Raw genomic sequence first — 22,536 nt, forward strand, 5'->3', positions numbered from 1 at the left:
CCCTGTAGGATAATTATACCAAACTTAAAAGAACTAATGAGGCAGCAGTCAATATCATCTTCTCATTTGAGAGGTAATTTGGTTTCAGCAAAACAACATCATCCTTCCCATTAAATTAATGCTGTTAAATTGAATCACATTGGCTTTTTGGTTTTGTTTGAATTTAACTTGTTTTGAATTGAATTGTACTGAACTGAATTTAACTTGCTTGAATTTAACTTGGCTTTGGTTTGTACATATATCAAAGCTATATCAATAAGTTTTAAAGTATTATAATCAAATAATTGCAGTAAACACTGGGAGGGAAAGTGGAAATTGTCTCCTTCTTTCAAAGGGGCCCATACATTACTGAAGTTTAAAGAGCAGAGTTACCATGAATGGCTCTAAAGGCTTGTGAGTAAGTGATCTTTCCTTAGAGTGATTCTCTCGTAGACTACGATTCTAGCAGATCCTAAAACCTTTCTGCCCTTACCTTATACTTACCTTAGATCTTGTCCTAGTTCACCCTCAAACTCAATGCCTGCTCTGTTGTTGCCAATGTTAGAAGAAAAAACATGAAATTCTCTAACATTGACAGCATTTCATGAACCAAAGAAATTTTGCCCCAAAGGTAGGTAGATTACTCTCTGACTGCTGCTGAGTTTCTGGTGGGTAGTTGATTTCCGCTTCCTGAAAGGACAAGGAAGTGAAAGGTTCCTTTCTTTGCCTCCTGTCTGACCCATGACTGCAGTTTCGAGGGTAACTATGTGACAAGAGCAATAAACATTTCACCACCCCTCCACCCAAGGCAACAGAGTAGAAAACAACATATATAGGAGCTGGGTAGTGGCGCATACATCAGTCTATCCGGTGCTTGGAGATCCTCTGGGATGAGAGGTGCTATATAACTGTAAGTTATGGAGACACTTAATCAACTATTCTCCCACTGACGTGTGTTCTGTCCGTGATTTACTGGCACCTCTGTTTACCTACAGGATAATGGTCCTGGTGGACGAGAGTATGAGGGAAAAAATGACTTGGTGGGTGATTAATAGTCCTGGCGCAGCACAGGGTCCAGTACCAAGATCATTATTTCTATTGTGTGACATGAAAGAAAGAAGGAACAGTGAAGCAGTGTGCATAAATAACAGGAGAAAGATCTCCTCGCTGCTCAGGAAAGTTCTGCCGTCCCATTCTTTTCAGATTACCTGGAGAGGCCTATACCAGAGTCTGAATTCTCAGCTCTTTCCTGAGCCTTTGGAACTGGTCTCTGCTAACCCGGCTGGGAGGGAGCTAGGGACGTTTGAGTGATGGTTCCCATCCCATTCATTGCCAAGTTCAAGGGAGACGGCTTTGCAACTTTGCCCTTTCTGGAGCTTGACAGCACATGCCGTCTCTTAGGAGGCAGCTCTGGGTTCTGCAAATAAGGGGCAGCAGGGAAGAATATAAATTTGAATTGAATGAAAACCATGAGAAAGGACAGTGCGATCTAGGGAAAGCTCAGGGTACAGAGAGTATCAACTTGAAGCATTTTAATTGACTAAATTGAGCATTCAACCCAGTTGTTCTAAATCCCAGTATATATTAGAAATATGTCACATAGGCACCTTAAAAAAATATCAGTACCAAGGTCTCACCTAGACCAATTAAATCAGAAGCTCTGAGTGAGAGGTCTGGTTGTCAGTACCTTCCTGAAGCACTGGTCTAAGGGAAATGGGATTTCTGAGCCTTGGAGGTAATTCTTTGGGAGCCTTGGGGCACTGATTTCATTAGGGAATCCCTTGTCGGCCTAAAGAGAACATGAGGGAAGAACAAAACACAAGGGTAATACACAAAACGATTGTTCTAGCTCCAACATTACCACTTCCAATAGGGGGAGGTAAATCACTGAAAGAGGAAGTGCCTCATTTCAACTAGTCTGGGTTTTAATGGCCCATCCGCTCCCATTTAAATGCTTTTTGATAGCACTGAGAATCTGACCTTAAGCAAAGCACTTGGATTTGACCTTGACATTTACCATAATTAAACAAAGAAGATTTTGCTCATTAAATATTATTTTTGTTTCTTGGACCATGAACTGAAGTGTGAATGAGATTCCGTTTCAGGCAATGCAAGGGCATAACTCTGAGTTCCTCGCGGCCGTTAGCAGCTACAAGCCCCAATGTGCCCTCAACTGGAGGCAGGAGGGAGGCTGATGTTTCTCACAGACTCTCTTCACTACTGAGAAATGTCCCAGAGGCCAGCATCCTTCAAAGGGAAGATGGGCAGAGTGTCAGGGAGAGGTAGGCAGCCCCTCTCCAATTCTTACAGGTATGATCTTTAACTCCCTGGAATCCCTGCCCACTAAGATTTGGGAGTGGGTCATTTTGGGCACTATCTGTCAAGTTCAGGTTGAAACCCTGAACTCCCTCCTCATCCAACGCAGTGAGCCTCTGGAAGTCATTGAGTGATTACCTCAATCCTCTGCCATCATTGGTTAGACCAGAGGTGGGCAATTCACCCAAGCTGGGCCGATCAAAGTTCCCCCAGGAACTGGAAATCAAATCAAGGAAAAGAAAGTTATGACTGTATTTGGATGACTGGACCCGTGAGATGAACATGTTCTAGCTGTCACATGAATCAAGAAGCAGAGGAAGCAAGTCTCCAGGGAACCAGAAGAGTGGAGAAGAGGCAAGGGGCCCAGGAAGGGTCTGGCTCGTGTTCTGGTCCCTGATCTTAGACCTTTCCCAAGGTCCCATTTTTGTTGCTGTTGTTGGCTTCAAAAGACACTTCAAAAACTCCTCTTTAGGCAAAGTGAGGCTGAACTGGTTTTCACTGCTCATCACCATGACCTAAGTAAAGCAGGTGGGGCAACATCCCTTCCTTGCCCGCTTCCTCAACACCTTCACCTCCCTTCTTTCTCAATGGGTGTGGTGCCCAGGGGCCACTTCAGCCACTTAAAACTGAAATCCGATGTCATCTCTAAGTCTCTGGAAACTTCACCCACAGAGATGAGGTTTTGTCAATATCTTCCCTGTTCACGATGAAAATTGTAACTCCCTAGTGATGGTTAATTTTATGTGTCCAATTGGCTGGGCCACAGTACCTAGATAATCCATTAAACGTTATCCTGGATATTCCTGTGAAGGTGTTTTGGGGTCAAAGGAACATTTAAATTGGTGGACTCTAAGTAAAGCAGATTGACTTTCACAGTATGGGTGGGTCTCGTCCAGTCAGTTGAAGGCATTAATAGAACCAACTGGCCTCTGCCAAGCAAGAAGAACTTCTGCCAGCAGATTGCCTTTGGACTCAAACTGCAACTGTTCCCTGGATCTCCAGCCTGCCATACTACCCTGTCAGATCCATCAGATTTCAGACTCCTCATGGCTCCACAGTCACATGAGCCAGTTCTTTAAAGTAAATCTCCCTCTCTCTCTCTCTCTCTATATATATGTATATATACACACGCACATACACACATACATACATATATATGTGTGTGTGTGTATGTACATGTATATGTATGTGTATATATGTACATGTATGTGCATGTGTAGGTATATGTATACAATGTATGAACATACATGCATATCAAAAAGTGTGAAAATCTTTTTTGACATTCTTTTGCTCCTGTTTATTCTGGAGAACCCCTACACTACTACATCCCTCCTCATCCCTAGAAGTGTACCTCTGGCTATTATTATTACTATTTCCTTCCTGTATTTATTTGCAATATCTTAGCATTGATATTAACTGGTGATAGGGAGGTAGTGTGGCAAAAGAGAATGAAAACTAGGTCCAATTCAACTAGTTAGTGGTGTAATTTAGGGCAAGTCACTTCCCTTCTCTGAGCTTCCTCCTAGATCATAGTAGAAGATTCCTAAGGGTCTTCCTAGTATCAAAATCCACAAAAGGCACCATAGCATCTTAGGGAAGTGTGAATTACTACCTATTCTGTTGCCCTGTGCTAAGTCTTGGGGCATACAGCTTCAGATGGAGGTCCCTTTTCTCCTGTATTTCCTTGTGTTGGAAATCTTGTTCCTTTCTCTGTAGCCCTTCTGCCATTTTGGACCGGGGGAGGGGTGGGCAAAGGCCAAAGAGAAGAGATGAAGCATGATACAGAGACAGTTCTAGTCAGACAGAGGGGGAGTAGAAAGCATTTGCAGTGGAGGGAGGAGCTGAGAAGAGGTGTAAAGAGAGATGGGTGGGCCAGTGAGACACGGAGTCCGGACCCCAACCAGGCTGGGCTGTGTGTGTGCATGCACTGGGACATCGAGGCAGGCCTGGAGAAATCTGGAAAGGCTGTAGCTGGTGCTCTCCTCCCCCAGGTGCCACCTGGGAGTGCCACAAGCCGTGAGAGAAACCCGCATTTCCAAAGGGTGCTGTGTGCCTCAAGGGGTAGGTACCACCCAGCCACACAGGCAGAAGTGGATCGATATACACAGGGCCTGGGAGAGCCTCGCCCCCAGCCCCAGGCCAAGTCTCTCTTAGCTTCAGCAGGGTGCAAAGAAGATCTGGAACAATCTCAGGGGCCAGTGAAAGGGGTGGTGTAGGTAGCTGAGAATTAAGAACTGAGAAGCTGGCCCACAAGGACTCACTGAGACACAAGTTGGGGAAACCCTGCAGCAGAGGCCACAGGGAGTTCTGGCCAGGGCTGGGGGCCTGATGGTGGATGTAATCAAGCCTTAGAACTGGCAGAACCCATGAAATCCTAGGCGGGGGGCTGGAGGCAGCAGAGAGAGAAGGCTGAGCTTGAGTTCCACGGGCTGAGAGAACACCCACCAGACACACCAGGCTTTGCTCTCAAGCAGTGAGGCTGTAAGCCACGGGCTCAGAGAGCGTGGCCCAGCGGACCACAGGCAGACAAAGGGCTCCTCCCCTCTCCAATGAGGATACCTGAGGCTTCTCTGTCTCCACCTCAGATGCCATCTTCGGAAAGAGTAGAGAGCAACTTCTTGCGAAGAGCAAAACAGACCTGATAGAAAACAGAACATCAGAGTATTTACCCAACAGGGACTATTTGGAACTGGAAGAGACTGAGGTCTCTTTCACTGGCACATGTGTTTCTGTTTGTTTCCTCCCTACTCTTCTGGGAGCTTCAGAGGAGAAAGAGACCAGCTGTTAGAACACAGGCCATTCCCCTCTGGTTTTGCACACCTGAGCTCTAGTACGCGCAGTCTGGCCCCATTACAGCTGCAACAGATGATCCAGAGGGGAGAAGCCTTTCTTGCCTCCATCGCTTGCAAGGAGAGGCGCTCTTCCCCTCCTGTAAGGAGACAGAAAGTCAACATGGTCCAGAGGACAGCATTACTTCTTGCATGTGACTCACTGTCCCTAAGGAGCCATCACTGTGATAACAAGGAGCAGTCAGAAATATGAGGGCTGATCTTTAGAAAGATGGTCTGAACCCCTCCCTCCTCCTGCTACTGCAGCAGGCTGCAGAATGAAGCGCTGAGAGGGGCACCAGGAGCCCTGTTTATGGGTGAATGAGCTGAGCCAGGAAGTGGGCTTCCCCAGATGTTGAGAGACCAGCCAAGGGGCTCAGCTGGGACAGTATGCCCTTGCTCCTATTTCTGTCACTTTCCTTACTTGTTACACCAGAACATTCCAAGAGCTGTTAGAGCCTTGCCAAGTTAATGAGAAAAATGACTGGAGGGTAGCCAGTGGGGACCAAAACTGTGCCTCTGCAGTGGATATGGCACAGCTCAGAACCAGCCCAGAGGGCTGACTGTCCAAGCGTGGTCATCTTTTTCTGCATCAACCTCTTCTCCCCTGAGCCCAGGCACCCTGGTCCACGCTTTCCTTTAGTTCCACCAGTTCCTTTAGTTCTTAGAGAACTCTCTGATAGTGATTTTAGGTTTGATACTGTCTCTTGCTATGGAGTTGTTAAAAATGCGTTCTTCAAAACCTGGAGCTTTCTTCAACCACATTCTTGATGGGAGCAGGGGCAACCTCACAGTACAAAGTGGCACTATGCAGGGATAGGAGGAGCTTGTAGCTGTATTTTTCAACCTTCTATACTGTCTGTGGCTCTTTCCTTGGGCTAGGATGCCTGAAGGTGGTAGGCCTTCTTTCTTCTGCTGCCTCTCCCATGCAGGTGAGTATACCAGAGTAAGCTCTGTCCTGGAGGGGAGTGGCCTGCAGTTGTCCAGCTGCAGTGACCATGGGTAAGTGCGATTTGGAGAAGACAGAGTAGAAAACTCACTCAGGCCTCAGGGTCAGTCCCCATGCCCCTGTTTGGGTAGCAGTACACCTATCATGAGGACAGAGCTGTCCTCTGTCCACCCAGCTATCTCTGTTCTCCGTAGCCACCACACAGTCCATGCCAGGGCTTGAATCAGTCACGACCCCTTCCACCAGTTCCGCAAATCTGGTTCTCATGTGGCCATCCCTATGGCACCCCTACAATCACCTTGGCCCAAGAGTAGACATTTTAAATGTATCTTATTTAATCCTTAGAACAGTCATGTGAATTTGAGTATCACGAGCCCCGGTCTGAAGAAGCAATGGAGATCGAAGATGGTGAAATTACCTTACCAGGATTTCCAAGTGAGTGATTTGCAAATCCAGGAATAAAACCCCCAGGCCTACCTTTTTTTAAAATATTTTTTATTGACGTATAATCAGTTTATAATGCTGTGTCAATTTCAGACCTATCTTTAATCCAAGCATGTGCTCCTTCCACTACGGTGCATGGCTTCCTTATGTGTGCTTTAACCACAAGGCTGCTTGTGGCCACACCCGATGCCCTCTTTTCCATCCTGCCGCTGCTGCTCTAGAACGAGAGCTTCTCTGTAACTCTCTGATTTTTCACTGTCATTTTTGTAGGGAGAGAACGACTTCTGGATTAAGTTCTAACTGAGAAAGTCCAGAGACCCTTCATCGCGTGTGTTCCATTATCAACTGCATTGACAACAGTAGTGAAAATGTGTGTGTGTGTGAGGATGTTTGATATGTACTCCTGTGGGTTGTCTATAAGGAAGACGAACTAGAGAGAACTGAGCTGTCTAACTGCCTGTCTGCCAGTTTATATTATACTCCACTGCTGTCTCCGGAGACCTGTCCAAGCAGGAACCATCGTGCAAAAATGACTTAACCAGAATGTAAATGCAAAACCAGCAAATGCTTTCCAAGATTTTGTCACTGTTTTCTAAACATCCTAATTGTTGGGCATGTTATAGGTCGTCCACCAGGATGACGAAAGCCTTTTCCATCATGCGCCTGCCACTTACCCTGGTAGAGTTTGTACTTTCTCTCAGAACAATATCTGGTTGTGTCCTTACTGAAATTTCCTCTGCTTGGCATTGGTTATTTCTCTCTCTTCTTCAGGTGTTTATGCCTAAGTTCTTGAGGTATTAATTAATCATGCCTTCTCCCCACCCCAAGTTCTAAAGCAACTGAGAGATACACAAAGGAGTCAGAACACAGGTCCTAATAATAGGTGTACTGCTGGCTACCCAAACAGGGGCATGGGGACTGACCCTGAGGCCTGAGTGAGTTTTCTACTCCTCTTTCTCCAAGTTGCACTTAGCCAAGGTCACAGCAGCTGGACAACTGCAGGCCACTCCCCTCCAGGGCAGAGCTTGCCCTGGTGTGCTCATCCACATTGGAGAGGCCAGAGCAGAAGGAAGAAGGCATACCACCTTCAGGCATCCTAGCCCAGGAAAGGAGCCACAGAGATTATAAAAGGTTGAAAAATACAGCCGCAAATTCCTCCCATCCCTGCATGCGTGCTACTTTGTATGGCGGGGTTGCCCCTGCTCCCATCAAGAAGTACAACCTATTTCTCTGCTCTCTTTTAAATCTGGACTGCCCGCGTGACTTCTGTTGGCCAATAGAAAGTAGTAGAGTGACGTTATGCAATTTCTGAGCCAAGATCTCAAGAGTCTTCTGCATTCTCCCTCTCGGAACCGAACCACCAAGGGACGAAGCCCAAGCTAGCTACTCCAGTGGAAAGGCCATGTGGATGATAACCGAAGTGGCCCGGCTGATACCTCTGCTAACTGCTGGACCCGTGAGTGACATCATCCGGCAGCAGCCAGCAGCCAGTAACATGCCAAGTGACCGCAAACACAGGCGTGAACCCAGCTAACACCGCAGAGAACAGAGATGCGCAATCTCAACGGAGTCCTGCCCAAACTGCCAGCCCACAAAATCCTGAGCAAATAAACGTAAACTTGAGCAGAGCATGCTCAGTAATTTCTGTTCAGCCCCACCAACCGGGTAAGTCTCTCTGGTATAAGGGCAGTGTGGCTTTCATAGTTTTTCTACAGAAACACAAGAAGTGGGGTAATACCCCCATCATGAGCTATGCTTTCTGTTCCTATCACGTAGGCTAAAGTCTTCCATAAATGCAACGAGGATGCTCTTTAAAAATGGACCACTATTCTCGCAGCTAATGAAAGTAGTGTAATTGTTTCCTACAGCTGCTGTAACAAGTTCGCACAAACCTGGAGGCTTAAAGTGACACAGATCGATTCTCTCGCACTTCTAGAGGTCGGAAGTCCAAAACAGGTCTCAAGGGGCTAAAAGCAAGTTGTCAGCAGGGCTGCATTCCTTCTGGATGTCCTAGGCAAGAATTTTTTCCTTGTGTTTTCCACCCACCTGAGGCTGCGCATGCTCCTGGGCTATGATCCCCTTCCATCGTCAAAGCCAGCAATGGCTGGTTGAGTCTTTCTCAATGAATGACTCTTTGACTGGCCTCTTCCACACTTAATGACCCTTTTGAGCACACCGGCCTCACCCCGATAATCCAGGACACTCCTCCGATTTTCAAATCAGCTGATTAGCAAATTTACTTCCATCTGCAACCTTAATCTCTTTGTCTTGCCACATAACACAGTCACCAGTTCCAGGGATTAGGACAGGGATAGTTTTGTGGGGGTGGGGCAGGGGTGGGGGAGGGGGCGAGGGGTGGGCATGGCTCCATCTACCACAGATAACCATCTCGGAAAGAGCAGCCCCACACCCCCCAGGAAGGATCAACACTCATCTCTTCGCTTGCAGCTCTCTTCCCTGTTTCAAAGTGCCCTAAAAGGAGGGATAATAAGAAGGCACATTGTTATGATATGTTTTGGAGTTGATCATGTAGGACAGAAAGGGAAATTCATTGAAAACAAAATCCATTTTATCTCCCGCCTCACTCTAATAGTCCTATGAAGGCCAAGTTGACAAACCGCCCCGCTTCCTTCTCAGTCACGTTGCCAATAACAACATTGAAACGGGGCTCGGAGCCTTCAGGCTGGACCCTGTCAACAAAACAGGCCTCCCTGAGATAAGAGACAATCTGTCTCAATCTGTCAGATGCTACCCGATTTCTGATGGCAATGACAGGAGAGGACTCGACTTCCCCATCTCCATCCGTCTGCCTAGTGGTGGGAGAGAAGTCTCACCGCCGGCTCCCTTGCCAGAAGCCCAGGAAGGAGATGGATGGATTCAAGAACGCAGAACTTTTCTGCCTACTTGGCCAGTCCCTTCCTATAACTGAACGCTAAAAGGATGATTAAAAAGAGGACAGTTTGTAGTAAGTAGGTACATGGACGCATCTCATTTGTTGAATGGTACAAGATACATAGGGTTATCTCTGCTAATGTGACAGGCATTCATTCTCCTCACGCCTTATAAATAAAGGAAATGAGAGTGGGAAGGACCTACTAGTACCCTTAAGGGAATACGTGCAAAAGGAGAATATGGGTCAATCATGCTAACACTGATCTTTTGCGTGCATGCATGTGTGTACGTGTGTATGTGTGTGAGGACAAGAGACCAGCAGCAGACCTGAGACTCGATGACTCAACAGCACGTCAATCAGATAATTTGACAACGGATTATGCAAAAGAAGTCAACGTCACGGCAGGGTGCCTGAGATATGACGGTGGTGAAGGTATGGGCTTTGGAGCCGATGGAGGAGACGTGTAAGACCCAGCTTTTTGCCAGACATGAGTGAGGACCTCGGACAAGCTATTTAACTTGGTTTCCTCATTTGTAAAATAAGGATAATAATAAATATTTGTTTCATAGCAATGGATGGGGCAGACTGTTACACTGAATGCCCCCAATGAATTCTTTCTCCCCATATCCGTGTCCTTGCATATCCTCCTCCCACTCTGACACTAGCCTCTGCCAGATGATTGGCTTTGACAGATGGGACATCATCAAATGGGATGCCAACAGAAGCTAAGTATTTGCACACTGGGGCTTGCCCTTTTGGAGTACTGCTACCACCATATAAGAAACCTTAAACATCTTTCTGGGAAGGCCACATGGAGGAAACGGAGATATCCCAGCTGGCAGCCCCAGCTAATCACCAGATGTGTTGTGACCACCAGACAGTCACCATCTTGGACCATTCTATCCTAGCTGAGCCACACAGGCAGATGACTGCAGTCACATGAGTGACCTCAAGTGAAACCAAAGAATAACTGCCCAGCCCAAACTGTCACATTGGTAGAGAGGACCCTTTGTATCTCATACTATTCAACAGAAGACATGAGTCCATGCACCTACTGGGTACAAACTGTCCTCTTTTTAATCATTCTTTTAGCGTCCAATTATAGGAAGGAGCTGGCCAAGCGGGCAGAAAGCTCCTGCAGCTTTAATCCATCCATCTCCTTCTCTGGCTTCTGGCAAGGGAGTCTGCTGCATTACTGTTTATTGCAGAATAAACAGCTGTTGTTTTAAACCACTAAGTTTGGGGATGGTTTGTTATGTTGACAATTGTTAACTGATACAGGCTCTTGTCAGAATTAAATCAGTAATGCAAAGTGACAGCACAGTTCCTGACCCAGAAAGTGCCTTTATATATGGGGATGATTACCTTGCCTCAAGTCCAGGCCTACCTAACCTATCTTTCAACTGTTACCCAGCCCAACTGCAACCACCTAGGTCCTTTCTCTACCACCCACTCCAAAACAAAAGCAAAAACAAAACAAGCAAACAAAAAAACCCCACATCTGTATCAAGTCATGGGAAATTCTAGATGTGAATTTTGGTTTGGGTTTTTTCTTGGTGTTTAAAAAACTGATTTTCGTGGACTAGAGCAAAATAATTAAAAATCGGATAATGCTAAAAATCTTATAGTAAAAACAGTAGTCTCTTGTCTTATTATTTCCACCCCCAATCAAATCTCTCCTCATTTTAGGAGACCAGTGTTATATATTCTACCAAAACCAGGTAAATACATTACAAAACATAAAAACCATGAACATACATGCAAAAATCCTTAACAAAATATTAGCAAATTGAATTTAGTACTGCATAAAATATACTATATATGAAAGAATAGAATATAGAATATAATTAAAATTTTAATATACAATAATAGTAAAATATAATATAAATATAATATAATACATCATGACCAAGTGGGTTTTATCCCCAGGAATGCAAGGTTAGCTCAACACTGGAAAATTAGTTAATGTTATTCATTACATCAAAAACCCAAAAATCTCCCCAATAAACTTCCTGTACTCAGATCTTCATCTCAGAATCTGTTTCTGGGAAACCCAACTGGAGAAAATATGCTAAGTACTATTGGCTTAAGCAAGGTCATAGTATGCAATGATTTATGTTTTAGAAAGGGTTTTGGCGACATATATCATTATGGAGAAGAGGTTAAGGGCAAGATCAGTCAGGAAACTGTTGCTGATAAGGGCTGGTGAGAGATTTTAGCCAAGTAGGTCAGGAAGGATGGAGAGATGAAGGTAGATGTGAGGCTGAGTGGGAGGTGGAATTGATAAGACTTGGAGACTAGCTGAATGTGGACAGAGGTAGAAGGAAAGGAGGACCCAGATGACACTGGGGTTCCGAACTCAGACAATTCTATGGTGACATTCTTACCAAGATAGAAAACCCAACACAGAAAGGTTTGTGGGAGAAGCTAGGAATCCTAACCTCAGCTGTATGAAGTATGTTTTCCAGCTCCACCTGACCTCTCTGAACCTTTGATTCCTCACCTGAAAATGATTTCTTCCAGGGTACATACCCGGTACAGAACTCAAGGCCCTCCATCACCTGGCCCTTGCCTTCTCCTCCAATATCTTCCTCCTTCCCTCTCCTGCTTCCCCTGACCCATCCACACTGACTGTCCTTCTGATCTCAAACCTGGCAAGATTTGTTACCCAGGGCCTTTGCTCTTGATGATCCCTCTGCTCAGAAATCTTTCCCCCAAGATCTGTGCATGGCTGCCTCTTTCTTCTCACTGAGATATCTGTTCATTGTCACCTGCCACTGAGGCATTCTCTGACCTTCCCTACCTAAAGCAGCCCCTCCCACCATGCATTCAACCTACATCACAGTACCTGTTTCATCTTCTCAGACATGCCTTATATTATCTTATTCACTTTTGCTTGTATTATCTACTACCACCGAAAGGGGGCCCCTTGAACACGGAGACTGAGTTTTGTTCACTGTTGTCCTCACAGCAATGGAATACTGTCCGGCACACAACTGGCAGAACTGGCACTCAAACGAGGGCAACCAACCATCCACAGGTGCTGAGGGCTTCTCCAGGGTGCAGGCCTTTAGTGCTAAACCTGGGAAAGTCCCAGGCAAACTGGGAGGGCTGGTCATCCTAACCCAAACCCAGATCCACTAATTCTCTGTACAGTTAGTGCTCCTTCTTCTGTCCTGCCGTTGGGATTCCAAGACTATCTCACGTGAAGTCAAAGACCCCGTGCTTTGCGTCAGTGCCTGACACAAGGAAGACAAACAACACATATTTATGGAGTGAACAAATGAATGAAACAAATGGCGTGACTCCCTTCAGTAGAAACTGAACAGAGTGTCCTTGTATTACTTCCTTGGTTAGAACCATGAGGCCTGGTTGCTCAGCAACAACATGCCATGGGTCCAACCAGGCATCTCAGAACCTAAGTTGTGAGCTGTACTGAAGTTCCCAGGCAGTCAGTTGTTCATGCTTTATGCTCCCGCCACTGAGGGTGGCTGGGTCTTAGCTATAAGCCAAAGGATGGGCTCATAAAGCAGGGCGGGGGAAAACTCAGAGAATGCAGATAAAGAAAATGCATTAAAAATATTTTCTCCTTGGGAATTTACTTCCTTCTCATTAGAGTGTGATGACAAACCCTGAAGTCCTGCACATAGGGGTGGAAACGGGAGCAATATGCAAGGGTAGGTCAGGACTGCCTTCCCTCACAGCAGCCGCAGAGAGGCCCTGAAGGAGCAGAAGGAGGCCAGTGCGCATGCTCGTGCAAAGGTGGAGCAAGTCAGGGGGCTGAGCGGGGGAATGAGAGTAGGTGAGAGGTAAACCAGATGGTTCTGGTAATCAGGTTCTGAGCCAAGAGGCAAGGGACAGACCTCTTCTGCTTGGACACAAACACACATGTTCAAGGCCTCAGAGTCTTCTCAGCAGGTGAGGACGGACATTAGAACACAAATAACCTGAGTCTGAATCCCAGCTCTGCCAGTTAACAGAGGTGTGACCTTGGGCAGATTATTTAACCCGTCTAGGTCTCAATTTCCTCATTTATAAACTGGGATTGCTGTAAGAATTGGAGACTGTGGATCTCAGGCATGTGGCAGAGAACAGGCACTGCTGACTGGTAACTGTCATTATTATCATTACATTACAGGTTTACATTCCAGGGAAAGCACTTGAGCTAAGGATGGTCAGTGGTTCTGTCCCTGGATAACTAACAATTATTAATCCAGCCATGCTTTACAAGCTGGCTTGGGCAACCTCTCAGTGAGATGGGATGGGAGTAATGAAGCAGGTAGTTTGGGATGCTCTCAGCACAGACTGACTAAATTCTCCCCTCCCCTCCAGTACAAATTCCTGACTTTCCTTTTGATTTAACAGACTTGAGTTTAACAAGATAGCTATTATACTTTAAATAAACACTGACTGGCCAGAAATGCAGCGGTCACCGCGAATTAGGAACAAGAGGGGCCACCTTGGTTACATCTCTGCTCTGTCTCAAGCACAGCTTTGAATAATTAATCTGCCACTTTGATAATACACAATGACCAGCCTATTAAGCCAAGAACCCTACATTTATTAAATGTGAACTTAGTGGCAAACAAACAAAACCTGAGTCAATAGTTACCTCGTCAGTTATTAAAAGCTCCTCTCCCTGAGGATTCGTGTGGGAGGCAGACCACACGGCCCAGGCAGAGGAACTGAGGAGGAACAAGCAGTAGGGGCGATGGAGGAATAAACAGGGGGCCTTTGAAAGCCAGACCCTGCTCAGGTGGGAGGTATTCCTCTGACAGTCTGAGGTCAGAGCCAAAGAAACCAGTTGGATTCCCCACCAGTGCTGTACCACCCCTGGAGCAGCTAGCAGGAACATTTGCTTTTTGTTTGGGCTTTCTGGAAGTTATTTATTGCCCAAAGATTGGTCTCAGAGGCAGGAAAGATATGTAGAAAGTGGTGGGGATCCTAACATTAGGACCTCTTACCCCACAAATAACGGACGTTTGAAGAACACGGCCCCATATAATGGGTGACTATGCAGTACAGATGTTAACAGCATGGGTCTTGAAGAGTAAACAGTTAGGATGCTACTTATGGCACACAAGAGCTACCTCAACTCCAAACAGCTTAGACATTAAGGAAATTAATTCTCACCCAGCAGAAAATTCAGAAATACATCGATTTCTCAGCTGGGATTAGACTCAGCTGCATATAACAGAAAGCACAAGAAACAGTGGCTTATATATAATAGAGGTTTATACTTCTCTCACATAGAAGAAGCCCAGAGATAAACAGTCAAAAGCTAGTATGGCCCCTCCACAGTCAGCAAGGACCCACCCTTTCTGCACTGCCATCTTTAGCACGTTACTTCCATCCTCAAGTTAGCTTCAGGATCACATAATGGCTACCGCACTCTAGCCATCATGTCCACATCCCAGGAAGTAGGAAAGTAAAGAGGGGCAAGGGAAAGGGCCACTTTTAACATTTCATCAGCGATCTGTATTGATAAGGGAGTCTGGAAAATGTGGTTTTCTATCTGGGTACATTGGTACATCCATCAATACAGACTATCTGTTACTAAGGAAGAACAGAAGAATAGACACTAGGAAGGCAGCCAGCAGTATCTGCTGCTGGAGGCTCCCATGATGGATTATTTAATGACACCCCACCATCAAGGACCCAGATTCTCTCCATCTCAGCTCTGCCATCTTGAGTACTGGCAGAGTCTTCAGAGTGGTAGCAAGTGGCTGTGCAACAGTTCCAAATGTCTCATCCAGATGTTGTCACATTTGGAGGAAGAAAATGGAAACTATTCCTATAGCTCTCCTCTAAAAGTGAGAAAACTCTCAAAATCCCACCAGCAGACTTCCAATGGTCAGAACTAGGTCAAGGGGGAAAAACAGCTTCTCCCCTGAAAGTGAGGGTGAGGTCATATCCCTGAAGTACAAGGTTTCATGGGGAATGAGGGGTTAACTGGCCAAATTAAGTTCTCTAAGGAAGGTAAATGGCGTAGCGGGGTGGATGCCAGGTTCAAAAACCAGCTCTATCCCACTCTAGCTCTGGACCTCAGGCCACAAACTTAATACCTCCAAGCTGGGCTCTCCTCCCCTGCCAGACAGCGATGACCACCTTGGAGGGGGCTGTGAGGCTCAGATGAATCACGTACATTAAGTACGTGTGTGTGTAATTTTACAGTTCTGTATGTATGGACTGCTCCATGCTCGTGCTACACAAGGAACCTCAAAGAAATTGGATCCTGCTTAAGCTCCCTTACACCAGATTGGAAGGAATCCCAGTCATCACAACTCTTGAGGCTTCCCATCCCCCGGCTGAGAGAGTCCAAAAAAGGACGTTCACCAAACTGTTACTTTCAAGCCGGAGGGAGTCCCGAATCATTCGGTCTCCTGTTTCCATTTCTGCTACTGCTTCTCACTACTTTGAACAACTAGAAGTAGAAATGCTCACCATAGCGGTGCTGGAGCACGGCCCCCATGCTGTTCACTCCAAGTGCTCTGTGGAAATGAACTCCACAGCTGCTCCAGATTCAGGGCCCTCCCTCCACATGCTGCCTGGGGACCCCGCCCCATGCTGCCGTCATGGGGTGCCATGCGCCTGCCTCCTGTTCATGCCAGCGCAGCCTTTGGAAGAGGGCATCTCCTCATTGACCCACTCCCTCAGAGCCCAGCGAGGCCCAGGAAGCCCCTCGTCCAGCACCCCAGGACCTCAATTCTTCGTGCCGAGTTCTCAGGCACCCTCAGTATTCTCTCAACAGCCCCTGACCCACAGCCTCAGGGGTGCCGATTTCCAGTGGACCAAATGTCCACACTCACAGCCCTGCTGCTCAGTATGGATAATCCACAACCCTCCTTCAGCCATTTTCCTCTTCCATCTACCACTCCCTACACAACCCACCATCACAGGCCATTCCTGCTCTAACATCCCAAACTAGAACTTGATGGTTCCCTAACGCCCCTTCCTCCCCTCTCTCTTTGTGCAGTGGCCGTATGGGTGGGGGGGGGGAGGTGGACTGACACCACCACCCTTATAACTGTGATTGACAAAGGTCACCTAAGCCAATAAGCCAACCAGCACTCTAGAGCCAAAGGGACTCAGTAAAGACCCAATTTGAGTCCGTGAGATTTGAGGGAAAATTATTCAAGGAACTTCAGGAGACAAAAACTTTTCCTATCTCCTTCTAGGTAGCGTGAAGGTAAAGCCTGGAACTGCTGCATCCATTTTGCCGCCATGTGGAAGCTAGGCTGACATTGTATGAAATGCAGAACAGAAAGCTTGAAAGACTGGACCAGGTGATTGATGACACTGGTGAGCCCCCAAATCAAACCAATTCATCAGACCCCCCCCCCACCAATTACACGTGATTTAAATCAATCTCCTTTATTGTCTAAGCTATTTTGGAAGGCGGAGTGGGTTCTCACAGTTAGAACATGAAAAGACCTAAATGACCCCATGAGGCATCCGGAAATGGTCCAGATCTTAGAAAGATCTTAACCCTCCCTGGCTCGGGGAAGAGTAGCTGAGGTCAGGGGAAAAGGATGAGAAATCACTACCTAACTTCATGACCTAAGTAGGCTTTTAAAGAAGTTAATCCTAAACCTGAAGCAAGGAGTATCTATGAGGGAACTCATTCATTTGTCCATCCACCCACCCACCTACTCATGCACTGAGAATTAGACTTCTAGCCCCTTGGGTCCCTCCACAGCTCAGCACCAATATCTAGGCTCCATCCTCCTCCAAACAGTACCACTTTGCAAGCTTTTAGCCAATTCAGGTAATACCCCTGTGTATTAGTCAGGGTTCTCAGGAGAAACAGAACCAATAGGAGATATAGACATAGACAGATAGATAGATAGATGGATGGATGGATAGATAGATAGAAATATACAATTACTACAGGAATTGGCTCACACAGGTAGCAGGCCAAGAAGTCCCACGATCTGCCATCTGCAAACTGGAGAACCAGGAAAGCCAGTGGTGTAATTCAGAGTCCAAAGGCCTGAGAACCAGGGGGCCAATGGTGTAGGTCCCCATCCGAGTCCAAAGTCCAAGAACCAGGAGCACCAATGTTCCAGGGCAGGAGAAGGATGTTCCCACTCAAGCCAGCAGTTTGCCCACCTGCTTTGGTGAGCGGGATCTTCTTTACTCAGTCTATCCGTTCGAATGCTAATCTCTTCCAGAAACACCCTCACAGACACACCCAGAAATCATGTTTTGCCAGCTTTCTGGGGGCATGCATTAGCCTAATCGGGTTGACACGTAAAATTAAGCATCACCTCCTGGCTCCTGGCCTTAAATGATGCTCAAGTCCCTCTCCCTTCCTTTCTATCTCCACTGCTCTCATCCCAGCTCAGACCCTTCTCATCTTAACTCCTGGTCCATTGGGCAGCTTCTTTTTTTTTTAAATTGAAATATAGTCAGTTACAATGTGTCAGTTTCTGGTATACAGCACAACATCCCAGTCATATTTTTTTTTCATTTTAATATTCTTTTCCATAAAGGTTATTACAAGTATTGAAGAGTTCCCTGTGCTATACAGAAGAAATTTGTTTTTTGTCTATTTTGATATATTCTCAAACTCCTAAATTTATCCCCTCCCACCCCATCCTCCTGGTAACCATAAGATTGTTTACTATGTCTGTGAGTCTGTTTTTGTTTTGTAGATGAGTTTATTAGTATCCTTTTTTTCTTTCTTCTTCTTTTTTTTAGATTCCACATATGAGTGCTATCATTTGGTATTTTTCTTTCTCTTTCTGGCTTACTTCACTTAAAATGTTCATCTCCAGGTCCACCCATGTTGCTGCCACTGGGGTATCTTCTTAATGGTCACCTATCTAATCTGCCTTTTGATAATCTGGTGCCATGAAGCATGAATCTTTCACTCTAAAGTGATCCCTTGATCATTCCCATCTGTTCAAAAATATGTGCTGAGTATAATGAATTTAAACACACTAGGAATATATAAAAGTTTTTTAAAGGCAAAGAAGAAAGTCCTTTTTCTTCAGATTTCTTTTCCCCAAGGTAACCTATTGGTAACAGTTAGCTACGTCCTCCTGGATTCTTTCCCAGTTATACATGTATTTTATACGTTTTTTTCAACAAAGCACACTATAGCTGTATCAAAGTTACTACCCTGCAAGAGAGGGAATGCCCTGAAATCACATAAAAAACCAGCCCTCCGTGATTCCTGAGGGCCACATTCACTCTAAATAATAGAAATTTAAATTCAACTGCCTGCTGGGGGAGTATTCTGAAGCCCACAACTCACATTTTTGTCGCTGCTGTATTTCTGTTGTTTCGTTCTCCACTGGTTTAATTAGTGCCTGGTATTGTCTAAAACGATGTCATTTTTATTCCAGTTATGGCCAGAGGCAGTTAGCACAAAATTCACAATATTTTTAATGCCAATAAAACTATTCAGTCTTATGGTCCTGTTCCAGCAACTTTAGAGGTTACAACACCCAGTGTCTGAAGGCGCCGAGAGAAGAAAAGCCTTCCCTGGGCGTCTTAGATAGAGCAGCTCCAACAAGGCCAGGTTGCACTCCTGGCCTGTCGTGGGGCCTTGGTCTCCCAACCGTGCCCAAAAGAGTAGACTGACTCAAAGCCTTGGCTCAAAATTATATTATGACAGTGCTGGCTTTAGGAACAAATATTCTAACACAGACTAAGACTGATTAACTGTTCTATCACGGGTTCCAGAATAGCCAGTAGTGGTGGCAGAGCTGCCAGGTCTGGGCCCTTCTGAGCTGGCTTTCCAGTATGGAGGGGACATTAGGACCAAGTGACCTGGAGACATACTGGCCCAGGTTTGAATCCAGCTCTACCATATACTAGCTGTACCAAACTGAGCGACATACTTAAGCCCTCTGAACTTGGTTTCCTCGTCTGTGAAGGGGGGCTATAAAACACACCTGAAAGAGTCGGTGAGGATGTGTGAGCTCCCAGGCCTGTAGCAAGTCAGTAAACGGTAACCATTATCAGTCTCTCCCCGTTTGTTCGAGATGAAGGCTTCTGCCTTCCAATAAGTAGTTTCTGATGATCTCCCCAGCAACATCCTCAGAGAACGGAAAAAAGTCACAAAGAAGGGGTAGGTGGCCAAAGAGAAGATTTACTGACACTGGGAAGGATGCTTATGAGGCTGAGAGGAAGGGAGGCAGCCAAGCCGGGCCTCTGTGGTGCTGGTGTTGCCAGGAGGCCCTGTGAGGACACAAAGCATTCCCCCAGCCCCTCCCGGACTGGCCATACTCCCTGCTTCTCCCTTTTTCCTCAGCCTCTCGGGGCCCATGGCTGCGCTCCTCTTTCCTGGGAGACACAGATGGTCAGCACAGAAAATGCAGTCTGGATTTGAGCTCACCTGATACAGGACTGGCTAAATCATTATGCCCCAGGGCAATGAAATGCTCTCTCTCTCTCTCTCCCTCTCTCTCACACACACACACAATAAACCCTGCCTACCTTCTGTGTGCTTTGTATTCCCTGCTCCCAAACACCATAACGTAACAGCTAGTGACAGAAAAATCAGAAATGCCCTATCACTTTTCTTTACCCTAATAAAGATCTCAAACTCCCCTCCTAATCTGAGAGGCAGCCTTAGACAAATTTATGAAAATTTTGGATCTGCTAACGGTCAGAGTCAAAAAGACAAGTGTTGCTCTTGCTGTGTGGGTGTGTTTGCCATCATAATCAACATTTATTCAGACCCAGGGCAGACATGTGACTGTGATGTATCACCAGGTGCCTGATGCTGCTTGGTTTTGATTTGCATTAGCTCCTTATAAAAGACGCACAAAACACATCCTGTTGAGATCCTGCAGTACAGCTCTACTTATTTTACTTACTGTTATTGTTTCCTCACTTTCATTTTAAAAGTAATGCAAGATTATAATTTATTCAAAAATCAAACAGCACAGACTGTTGGGGTAGGTACACATGGAATGATGGTCCAGCACAGAACTGCTCCATTATATGCTGCCTGCCCTGTCACCCTGTCATGTGGCAAAGGCCAGGTGGGCCAGTGAGGGAAACTTCCATCCCCAGATGAACCAGATTTCCTTTCCCGGGAACATAGAAGCTTGAAAGGGAGGTGACTAGAGATGAGATACCGTATACCCGCACCTTTGAGAGAAGGCCTTCCTGCTTCCTCACCTGGTGCTGCTGAGTTCTGGTACTTCCCAACACCCAATATTCGGTTCTCCACTAATGCTGGGAACTACTCCAGCATCCTTAGCTATCAAACTCCATTTCCGCTCACAGCGAAAAAAAAAAAAAAGTGACAATGAATATATGTATGTTCACGTATAACCGAAAAATTGTGCTCTACACTGGAATTTGACACAACATTGTAAAATGACTATAACTCAATTAAAAAATGTTAAAAAAAATCCATTTCTGCTTCCTGACTTAGCCGGTCCATTTCTGTCGCTTGCCACCATAGGCCCCTCAAATGATTCAAGTGTAGTGAGTACAAATTTTACAGTCACCAAATTGTCACATCCTTCACGACTCTAGGTCTGATCTTAACTTTTAACTTGAGCCTCCACACAAAGCTATCAGCATTCACAGCATACCTTCCCCACATGCTCCAAATGTATACGATACAAGGTAAAAGTGCCTCCCACACACAGACCTTTTCTTAAGGAGCAATGCCATTAACCACTTAGTATGTCCTCCCAGACACATTTCTATGTGGCTGAGTGTGTGGGTTTTAATATTTATTGAGTGCCTACTATATGCCAGAAACTGTATTAGAACTCTCACCTACTCTATTTAATCCATACTCTCATTTAACTCTCACAATACTCCCATGAGGCAAGCACTAATATCCCATTTTACAAAAGAGAAGATCAAGGCAGGACGATTTCTACAGTCTAGCCACCCTCCCCAAGCCTAAACAGCCACGCAGATCCGTCATCATCCCCAGTTAAATGACCCTCTCAGTGAGGAAAGGGGGCTAAGGTCAAGGATCCTACTTTGGGCTGTTGGCTTGGTTTCACCCTGTGTGGGCAAGGGTATCTCTCATGTACAGGAGCAGAGAAGCAAGAGAAAACTTTTAGTTTCTCAACATTTCCTTTTTGCCAGAGTTATTTTATGATCACCCTTCCCCTCAAAAGTCACTTAGAGAATAATCCAGTGATCAGCGATTACCCCTCCCCTTCTCTCTCTGACTCCCTCTGATTAAATTCTGTTTGTTAACCAACAGAAACTGGCAAGCAAAGAAAACTGTTTCAGAATAATCTCTCTCCTTTTTTGCCAACCGTTTTGGTTTTTCTTTCCCTCCTCCTTTCTGTCATAGCTGCTAACAAGAGAAAAAGAAAGCACCATTTACTGGGAGAGGAGCTGTTAAATATTCCAACTTTGAGAGAATTGTCTTCTTTTTCTGCTATCCTTACTGGCGTTTAGTGGGCACTGTAACATACATTCAACATAGACAGATAACCATGTGGAAAATCAGAGGTAGTGACAGAGTCTGCAGACATGAGTAGAAGTAAACAAAGAAGGTATGAATGCCAGGGAAGAGCTCTGATGTGGAAGTCAGGTAAAGTGCGTTCAAGTTCCAGGTCCGCCAGGAACTAGCTGTGCATCTTGGGTTCATCACACAAACCTCTGAAGCTCAGTTTTCTCCTTCCTAAAATAGAAACTGTCACTAACACCTGCCCCGCTACACCTTCCTAGCAGGTTGTTGTAAAAATCCAACCAGACTGGCATGGGAAAGAACTCGGCCAAACTGCATGAAGCTTGAGAAATACATCACCGTCATTACTTCTCAGCCCTTCTCTTGCTATTCCTCAGGCCCATATTGTCCTTAAAATGCAGCCATTCTTTAAACTCAAGCAGGCAAGAAATGGCCTCTGAAGTTTCTTTTTCTTTCGTCCTTGGGTAAAATGAAAAGGAACCAGAGATATTCAGGAATGAATTACAGTGCCTAGTATACAACAAACATGCCTGGCCCCCCAGAGGCAGTTCCCTGTTCCCCCAAGGCAATCTCAGAGTCGGTTCCTGGGGGGGGGGGGTGAAACCAGAGGAGAGATTACAGCAGGGGGAACTTGCCCTGCCGAGCCTAACTCAGCTGTCCTCAGAACTGCCAGGTCAGCCAGCACAGCCCTCTTCTTTTCCAGTCTCTGTATCCCACCCGA

The 22,536-nt window shown here is 45.9% G+C and overlaps 1 protein-coding gene and 1 long non-coding RNA gene across 8 annotated transcripts in view; both read right to left on the reverse strand.

Moving 5' to 3' along the window:
* The window catches only part of PAMR1 (peptidase domain containing associated with muscle regeneration 1), a 159,675-nt gene that overhangs the window by 118,536 nt on the left and 18,603 nt on the right, over positions 1-22,536 (reverse strand). The window lies entirely within an intron of this gene.
* Positions 2,025-19,796, reverse strand: LOC140698763 (uncharacterized). 4 transcript variants are annotated; one of them, XR_012076663.1, is made up of 6 exons: positions 12,078-12,248; positions 8,409-8,526; positions 5,116-5,224; positions 4,855-4,933; positions 2,434-2,511; positions 2,025-2,226 (listed from the first exon to the last, which is right to left on the reverse strand). It is a non-coding gene; the product is annotated as an uncharacterized lncRNA (long non-coding RNA). The 4 variants fall into 4 exon arrangements; XR_012076664.1 differs by lacking the exon at positions 8,409-8,526; XR_012076666.1 differs by lacking the exon at positions 2,434-2,511.

The sequence above is a fragment of the Vicugna pacos genome, chromosome 10 (genome assembly GCF_048564905.1).
Source record: "Vicugna pacos chromosome 10, VicPac4, whole genome shotgun sequence".
Taxonomy (NCBI): domain Eukaryota; kingdom Metazoa; phylum Chordata; class Mammalia; order Artiodactyla; family Camelidae; genus Vicugna; species Vicugna pacos.